A 10,393-nucleotide genomic window follows, 5' to 3' on the forward strand; every position below is an offset into this window, starting at 1 on the left:
TGAAGTAGTGTTTTAAAAGTTCTCTTTTTTAGGTAAAAATTGGGGGTTGTGTTCCTGGGGCCAACTGCTTGTTTGCTTTGAAACTTTATGGAGTTGTTTTTTCTCTTCTGATTTCAATGGGAATAATGCATATTTTCTATGTTAATGATAAGTAAATTTAATTTCCTTTGAGGTCAAAAACTTTGTAAACATATCACCTCTTATGATGCAATACTAAATCGCGTTGAGGGAGACATAAGTCATGTATGATAACACTTCTGTTTTTGTGTTTTATTATTTCTGAAAACCCAAAAAAAAAAAAAATTCTGTCAGTTCATTTTTTTTGAATGAATCTGCTCAAGAATGAAATGTCTGAGAAGGAGAATAGATTGAGAAGAACAAGAAGAGAAAGAGAAGACAAGAGAGAAGAAGATTGAATTTTCTTACTATTCTCTTATCATCCTTACAAATGGTATTTATAACAGAGAATCCCTAATAAATGTAATCTTGAAACCATTGAGGAGGCTTCCTCCTTCTAACAACCCGTGCAACTTGTTGTCCCACTTGGTGATCAACTTGTTCCACTTGTTATTTTGGCCTTTACTGGGATGGCATTAATTCCACGGTCCAACGGATGGGGTGTTGATGAAAATTTTCCTCTTTTTTTTTTTTTTTTTTTTTTTTTTTTTTTAATTTGTAGAGATTTCAAAAAACAAAAATTACTATGCATACAATACAAGATTTGGTCTAGAAACAAAAGTGTTATATATTAGCAGCGGCCACAAAAAATGATACAATACACATATTATAAAATTTTGATGGAACTAGGATCTTATGAACAAATGCAATAATGAATTCAATATTGGGTATGTAGGTTATCTAGAATGTATATGTGGCTCTTTCATCTTTTTGTATACGAACTTCGTTGATTGCATCACTTCAATAGGTGAAACCTTTGCTTGAGTAACAAGAAGACTCTCTCTCTCTCTCTCTCTCTCTCTCTCTCTCTCTCAAGCTCTCTTTTCTCTAATAGAATAATATTGTGCAAATAATGCTTAATACTGCAATTAGGGTTTCAACAAAACTTCTCTTAAATAGAAGTAGCTAGCTTAGGAGATTACAATCTAATGGACTAGAGTGCACCAAGTGGTGTGTTCCTAAAGGGTAGTCTTTAAGTTGTCCATAATTGCGCAAAAAGGCGACACTACTAAAGGCATAACCTGAAAACCCCCAGTGATAGATATTTTCATTACACAAGTGGTCTGGTCCTAAAGGGTAGTCTTAAAGATTTTGTTGACCAACCTCTAGTAGGTAGCCCCAACATTCTTCAACTCGAACAGCATGACCTTATAACAATACTGATTGTCACCTATGAGGAAGGTTGTCTTTTGTATCTCAGGCTCATACATCTTTATCTGATTATAGCCTGAACAAGCATCCATGAAGCATAACATGTTATGACCTGTGGTAGTATCAATTAACTTATCAATTCTCGGCAATGGAAAAGTATCCTTGGTCGAGGATTGATCTGAAAACTAGCATATTAGCAGAGCCTAATTCTCAATAAGATAAAAATAAAATTTATTTTGGCATGCTACTAGTGCCCTAGCGTGGCCGTAGTGCCACAAACAAGGCTACCCTTGCAGCCATGCACAAGGCTGCCCAGCGTGGCTGCAATGCCACGCACAAGACTGCCCGGCGTGGCTACACTATTGGGCACAGTGACAATGGGTAATCGTAGGGACCAATGTACCTTCAGAAGGTTTTCTTATAAGCCATCCTTCTATTGAACACACATGCTACCTCCACACACCCACCATGTGCAACGCTTGGCGGCCCATCCGTGCCACCCCACCTAGGGAGGCCCCCCTTGTTACACACGCACCCAAAATACACCCTAATATCCTAGGCCAAATTGAATTTTTGCTGACGGGTGTCGCCACGATGCCAATGGTCAACCCCTGTGACCTTGGACCATAACAGTCAAAGGGAAAGCTCAAACACAAGGATTGTATTCACACCTTGATGGGCGAGTGGACCACACAATGGGTAAGCTTTGAACCCTAAATTTTTTATATACATATTCCCCTTGAAGTCCTTGAAGTGTGGGTCAATGCCCCACATCCCCTACTATTGATTTCGGCCTTGACAATAGGAACGGAACCACGAATGGATCCACTATTGATGAATTCGTCTGTGTAGTCATGCTGGTTTTATGTGTTTTCTCATGTAGGACCCACGTGCCTGTGCTCCGGACACCGTGGTTAGGTCCCCGGACATGGTGAACCCCCACCCTTACCCTCTTTTGCATTTTTGGACCTTGTATGTGGGCCCACTAGGCTCAAATATGATTTTAATGAGTTTTAGTGTTAAAGGTCTAAACCAAACAAGACTTAAGACCTTAGTACTTGAGGTTTTAATGAGGAACCAAATGGACCTTAAGGGTCATGTTTTATTCTAAAACTAGCTTTAGATGTGTTTCTTGTTAAATGAACTTTTAAGCTACCCTACCCAAACAAGCCTTAAGTTACAACTAAAAGACCCTAGCCAAACAAGCCCTAGACTAAAACACATTTTTAGGCCTTAAGCTAAGCCAAACATACCCTAACTAATTGGACCTAAGAACTTTAGCCAAACTGGCCGTAAGGCCCAACTTGAGTTAAAATGGATTTGGGGGTTTAAGGACCTAGGCAAACGGACCCTAAGGTCCATTTTAATTATAAAAGGAGGAAGCTCTTAAGCTTTTCCTCATTTCTCCAAAGAGCAAAAACGTCGGAAGGAGAGGAGAAAAGGGAAGGAAGAAGAAGAAGAAGAAGAAGAAGAGAAGGGAAGAGAGAAGAGATGAAGTGTTATACCAGCACCCCGGATCATAATTAATTATTGTTTCTTCCCTACAACGTGTAGTTATCACTGCCACGTATGCTGGTGAGCTGTTCTCACTGGTGGTCAAACCCAACTACAAAATTATTGACCACAGTACGAGTTTGCCTGGAGGAAACTATTCGGGGTCATAAGGGACAAACCATGACAATGAAATAGTAAGTGTTATCCCTTAATTTTATTTATTTATCTTTTCCCTTGATGCCCTCGAAGTGCGGGTCAAGGTTTGGACTACTCGGGCTATTTTAGTTGAGTTGGAAATAATTCACTTATGGGCCCCACTTGCCTTGGGGAAACATATGAAGAGCAATTATACCCATATCATGTGAGCTCATTTTTGAACTAGGTTCTTTCCTAATTATAACTAGTGGGCAGGCCCATTAGCTTAAGAGGCCCATTGGGCTTAAGTGACAATTTAACCTAAGGGTCCATCTAACTCTATTTGACCCAAGATTGGGTATTCATTTCTCTTACCCAAATAGAACTAATGGGTCAATCCATTAAACCCTCTTAACCCATTTAACTTAAAGTACCCATTTGACCTAATGACCCATTTATCTTGGATCGACCCATTTAACTCTTGACCCATTTAACTTAAAGTACCCATTTGACTTAATGACCCATTTGTCTTGGATCGATCCATTTAGCTCTTGACCCATTTGACTTAAGGGACCCAAGTCACTTTCTATAAATAAGACAAAAGGGGGGGGAGAAGCATTCTTTCTCTTTACTTCTCCCATCTAACCTAAATCGTGGAGGAGAGAAAGAGGAGAGAAAGGAGAAAGAAGAAAGAAGAAAGAAGGAAGGAGAAAAGGAGGAAGAAGGGTGGAGAATCTTGATTGGAGGCTTGAAGATCACTTCTTGGAGCCCTCAACGTGGAGCACCACTTCCTTGGGGTAGGTAAGCCATTAAAACCCATCTCTCTTCTTCTATTTTAGGTTTTGGGGTTTGGGAAATAGAAAAGGCTTGACCTAGGGTTCTCTTGGAACCCAAGGAATCGATGCAACTTCTAAACCTAGACTATAGTGGAGTTATTTCACTCCATTACAAGCTCTAAGCCTAAGCAATCTCTTTCCATTTGAGAAATTTAGGGTTTCTACCCTATTATGTCCTAAATTAGGTTCTCATTGGTTTTCCTCTTAAATCCTTGGGATTTCATGGACCTAATGAGGTCTTAGAACCTTAATAGACCTAGGAGGAAGCTTTCTTGAAGCCTCCCTACCTTTAAACCCCTTGGGAAAGGAACCCCTGGTGAGAAACCTTTCAAATTTTGGTTTTGCAGGTATGTGGTTTTATGTGCGGTTTCATTTCCTGAGAAATCACTCATGCAACCGCACTTGACTGAGACTGTCCTGAGGCCCTGGTTTCCTAGGATTTACCTGTGGTTACAGAAATTGGGCATGAAACCACTCTACTTTTGAAACCTTGTACTTAAAGTGATTATGGGAGACTTTTTGGGGATCCGTCCCTTTACTTAATTAACCCTATTTTCACTCTTTATTTAGGTTTAAAGTTTTCATCTTGTGACGTGTTACTTAATTGCGGCGACAACTCATAACATCGAAACATAATTTATATGTGAGTGGGTTTAGTTGTTTGTGCTTCATATTATTATTGTATTGTATATTATGTCATCATTATAAATTATTAAGCATGCTTGCGCATATTGCATACTCTTATATATGATTATTATGATGTTGATTGGAGATGCTTTACTTTGATGGGTGCCGGTGTCGGAACCCCGGATACTATATACATTTATGAAGTAATTATGTTGAATGTCATGTTGAACTGTATACGTCGTGCCGTGCTGGTAACCGGGCACTAAACCAGATGAAAAGTTGATGCGCCCGGATTACCTCTCAGGACGATAGGAATTGCATGTAGTATATCTATGGCTAGGACTCGCACCCTTATGCTTCGACCCTTACCAACAGGGATTTAGGTGTTGGGTAATCAGTACACCGGATTCTGTGGAGGTGGGAGAGGCCAGTCCTGGTAGTATTGGTTATCAGGGGTCTGCCACTGAGTGGTCTTGGAGGCTTCGATCGGCGTAGGTCCCAGGTGACAATTGAGGTTTCATTGTGGCGATAAGTTAAGTGACCCACAGTGTCTCCCGAGTTGTTGCAATAGCATATACCTTTGACTTAGTTGTGATGTTAGGTGGAAAAATGGAATTAACATGTGCATGCATCATTGGACTATGTGAATTGTGTGTTTGTGCATCCCCATCCCCTCACTGGCTCAGTGGAGCTAACCCCCTCGTGTACACACTTTTTTAGATTATGATGCAGGTACGGAGGAGCCGGAAGCAGTGTTTGAGGAACATGGCGACGGGTGCCCTTGTGACGATTGTGCCTACGGGCCGTGAGAATTCTAGGGACTTGTTCCCCTTTTGTTTATTTTAGGGCGTAGGCCCATGTATAAACATTTACTGTTATACCCTTGTTGATAGTTATTAGATGGTAATGGATAATGGATTAATTACAGTATTTATCATTTAGCACTTGAACATCTTGTAACTATTTGATTTTATATGCTTCCGTAAAACTATTGATCTTTTGGAATGTAATATTTTCTTTTCGCACTCTGATATTAGATGGCTTTAATATTGGTTATGACTGTGCGTTGGGACACTGTGTCAGTGATCCTGGCAGCTTAGTAGGATGACACGCGTCGTCCTAGTCACCCCTTATAATGTATTTTATCCCTTGTTGGGATGGGGGCGTGACAGGAAGCTATTGTCCTCCCCTCCTATACCTCATCTCCTCCCTCCCCTCTTGCTGTCCGGACAAGGAAAGAGGAAAAGGAAGGAAAAGAAGGGAGAAGGAGAAGAAGAAAAGGAAAGAAAGGAAGAGGAGAAGAAGAAGGTGAAGGAATGAGGTCAAGGGGGCTCACCTAGCCTTGGATCTTGTTTCCCTATTGGTGGTAAGTGATATTTCCAACTCTGCCTCTCTATTTCTCTATTTATTAGCTTATGGTTTTAGATTTTGGGGATTGGGGATGACCTTGGATTCCACTTAGGACTCAATGCCCTTATGTGGGGCTTGTTCTTAGTCCCTTTGGGATGCCTTTGCACACCCTTGCACCTCTCTTTGAAGTGCCATTTAACCAAACCTGCAAACCTAGATTTTTCACCCAAAAACCCAAGTTTGGGTTGGGTAATTGGGTATGGACCATAAATGGCTTAATGCATTGTGCCATTAGGGTTATTAGGACCCTAATGAACTTTGAACTTTAGAAACCATCCCTACAAGCCAGTGAAGCCATTGGGGGCCTTGGGGATCGATTTGGAGGAGATTCAGAGTTGAAAACTCGTTTCTGCTACCAACAGACTCAGCGGTGAACTCATCATCGTGCATCCGTCCTTGGCTGCCCCTCACAGGTGTGTCTCAGGGTTCGAACGGATGCACGGGCAGATTCACACGAGTGCATCCGTTTGTGAATTTGTCTGCAGTTGATAGCTTAACTGCTGTTCGATATTTTGGCCATAACTTTGTCTACACATATTGTATTGACGCGGTTCAAGTTGCATTGTAAAATAGACTCAAAGGGATACATTTAATATGAAGGAACTGTGGACCCAATCCAAATAAAAGACCCTCAAAAGTGGGCCCAAACTCAGATAATATGTTTTGACAGTAACTTTGGAACATAACTCTAATCCGACCTCACCCACGTCGTGGCTGCTTGTGTAAGACTTGATAAATCTTATTGGGGGTTAATTACCACCTAAATTGTCCCCGAATATATTAATTAAATGATCTATCGAGGTGCCAAGGTCTATCCTTGATACCCTCAAAACCCCCTTGCTGTCCTAAGGGACTTGTGACCTCATCCTAGAATTGAAAAACCCTAAAGTGATTCCAAACCCATGAATCCCAAGACTAATGCTTAGGCTAGGCCTTGATAGTCTTGTTGGACCTTGAGGTGATCCTCTTAGGGTCTTAAAAACCACCTATAGGGGTGAAGACTGAAAGTGATTGACTTAAGAAATTTGTGTTGTATTTTGTCAAACTTAACAATAGTAACACTTGGGGAATCCTAATGGGATTCCACCTACACTCTTCTAACACTATTCTTACATGTCCCTAGGTTACTTAACCAGTACGAGAGAGAGAGTGTGTATCGAGGCAAACCATATTAAATACCTCAAGCCGTTATCGAACAACAGGTGAGTGGATTTTGGATGATGTTTGGGCTTGTTATATATAATTATATAAATCATATAATTGTGTTTATGCTGGCATCCATTCTTAACATGTTACATCCTTGCATATAAACTATATTGATTATGAATTGATGCAATGGGAATATGTTTACTTTACATTATTGTACCGGGTTATGATGCCGAGTATACCGGTGCCTGAACCCCAGAAATGCTTATGAGAATTATTGATTGCCATCCTGATCTGTATGCGTCGTGCCATACTGGTAGCCGGGTACTAGATGGAGTAGGACGTTAATGCACCCGGAATACCTCTCGAGACGATAGGACTTGCATGTAGTATATCTGAGGCTAGAATTTACCTTTCCATGCTACGACCCTTACCATTAGGGGTTTAGGTGTTGGCTGATCGGGGCTCCATGTTGCCTGTGGGGGAGAGAGGCCAGGTTAGGGATGACCACTAGTCATCGGGGTCTGCCACTGAGTGGTTAGATGGCTTCTACCGGCATAGGCCCCCTGATGACGATTGAGGTTTCATTGTGGCGATAAGATAAGTGACCCATAGTATCTCCCGAGTCGTCATAGTGGCATATACCCGGACTTAGAATTATTTGTTAGGTGGAAAATCTACTAACATTTACATGCATCGTGGATTATATTTGAATTGTATGTTTGTGCATTCCCCATCCCCTCACTGGGCTCAGTGGAGCTTTCCCCCATTGCACAACCCTTTTTAGCTGTATGTAGGTGTTGTATGATGGTGATCCTTTTTTTGGTGTGGACTGATTGGAGCCTGTGATTTTGGACCTTGATGATGGCGTACACTCATGGACTGTGTCATTGGGGCACAATTATATCTTTTATTATTTTGTTTGTCATGAATATTGTATATATTTGGTAGTATTTCTACTGTTACAGTTTCTAGTTAATATTTTGGGTCGAAATGTAAAACATTAAACTATCTATCACGCAAACTTTGAATCTTTTGTATTTGTAACGCTTCTGCTTATTTATGATCTTTTAGAATGTAATATTCACTTACTTTCCGCACTCTGATATTACTGTAATTTAATATTGTTTAAGACTGTGAGTTGGTTACTGCATCGAAATCCTGGTAATGGTTAGGATGTTGGCAAGCATCCTAGTCATACCCTTTTTATAATATTTTATCCCTTACCGGGATGGGGGTGTGCCACCCCTCCCTCAAGGTAGCTCTTATGCTTTTTGCACTTTTCCAGAAGGAGACATGACCCCCCCCTCTCGAAAAGTCATACTAGGCTGTTTCTTGAGCTACCAACATCACAATGTTATGAAAAATGCTAGGATTGTAGAGAAAATTCAAAAGAACATTTGTAAAAAAATCATTAATTTATCATATATATTTATTTTTTTATTAATTTTTGTATTAAAAAAGCGTACAAATCCATTTTGCTGAATTTGTTCACAAAACCAATTTTAGATGGCTTAGATAAATGCATAGATTGTCTTGGCAAGAGATTGGATCACTTCAACTTTATTTACTATTTTAATATTTTTTATTTAAAAAATTCATCGATACTAATAATGCACCTTTTAAGTGCCTAAAATTTACAAAAAATGCATACTTTGTCCACCAAATAAATGATTGCAAGCATTTTTTAAACCAAAGGGATGTTTTACACGAAAGGAATATAGGACAGCCTTCGCAATGGTTTGGTCTGATCGTAAGTGAAATATCAATTCCCTTTCTTCAAGTGAGATAGAAACAGATTCTCTTTATGAACTAAAACAAGCTGAACTCACACAAAAAGAGGAAAGGACAGACACTAGAACATATTAGACTAGGTATTGGATATCACATATCTGCTACCCTATAATCAAGTTAGCATTCCTCACCTTTCTCTAATCGGATCTCTTTCCTGAATGAAATCTCATCATCCATACATAACAAATTGGTATGGTATATTCATACCATAACATATTGTTGTGTTGGTTCTTCCTTAGATATGGTCAGATAGAGATCTATATCTTTCTATCGATAGATAGTTAGATTTATTTGAGAAATAGATATTGATCCGGTTTCAAGATCGTTGAAGAAGAGAGATCCCTAAATATCCATTTGAAAAAAGAGATGAATAGATAAGGCTAGGTACAATGATGGGCGAGAGAGGGAATCCATTGATTATATAACTGGGAGAGAACGTGCCACATTAGAGGTGAACAATAAACGATCTATATTACATTGTGTGGGCATGGCCACGATGTGCAACGGCTAGCACGCACATGTGTGCAACATGAGCCAGCCCAAAGGCTCAAGAAAGGCATTGGTGGGCAGTAATATAACCTCTTTTGGATATGAGGCATTGCAAAATGTGTGGTTGCAGTGCAGCCATGCCTGCCATGCCAGCAACCAGTGCAGCCATGCTGGGCAGCCTTGTGCGTTTGAATGCACCCATGTTGTGCAGCCTTGTGTGCGGCAGTCAGCCAGGTAATGCAGCCATGTGCCAGGTGGTGCAGCCCCATGTCCGCAACGATGTGCGAGATAGTGCAAGTATCAACATCTTCACCTAGCACTGCCGCAATGCACACTTTCAGAAATTGGAGGATTAAAATCTGGCATCTGGAGAATTCAAACAGCATACCCACAATGCAAATATTATACTACACAACGAGAAATACATAAAATTAATTGGAGGTAAAGGCTTTCGATACCTCATATTACAACTAGAATTGGGTCAACGGGGCTTCTCCCACTTTTTGGTGTGTTCTAGAATGAGAGTGGAACTATTTATCGCTAAGCGGTCCCCCTCCCTTTTATGCTAATTTTGTAATGAAAATCACCACAAACCGTTTGATCTGAAGTGAGAAGTCATATTTTGAAATCAGAGGCCAAGATTGGCCTTCCATTTTGAGAATTTCCTAAAAAAGAAACCAAAAATTATACGAAAATCAAATTTAACACAAGGGGGTTCTTTTAGGGCCTTTGCGGCTCTCACATGAGAATTTGGCTCTCCTCCAGCCATGGTAGGAGCTAGAGGATCCAGTCCAACAAAAAGAAGGGTATTTGGGTCATTTCAAAGGTGAGCCCCCATTAAATGATCCAAACCCCCGCCCCTTTTGCTGGGTTGGATCCTCCAACTCCCACTACAACTGGAGGAAAAAGCCAAGTCCCTTACATGAGCATTGGCCGCCCAGATTTTTTGTGAAAAAGATCCTGTCAATCCGGGCAGCGTGCAGTCATGTGCAGCACCTGAGTAAGGCAATGTGCATTGACTGCCTTACCCTTGCTCGGGCAAGGCGTTTGGATAGGGGTAAGATAGTAAATGTGCACCGCCTCATCTCAAGTGCTGCACATGTGGCACTGCTGCTCGGATTGACAAGAGCCGA

This window comes from Telopea speciosissima, chromosome 1 (genome assembly GCF_018873765.1).
Source record: "Telopea speciosissima isolate NSW1024214 ecotype Mountain lineage chromosome 1, Tspe_v1, whole genome shotgun sequence".
Lineage (NCBI taxonomy): Eukaryota > Viridiplantae > Streptophyta > Magnoliopsida > Proteales > Proteaceae > Telopea > Telopea speciosissima.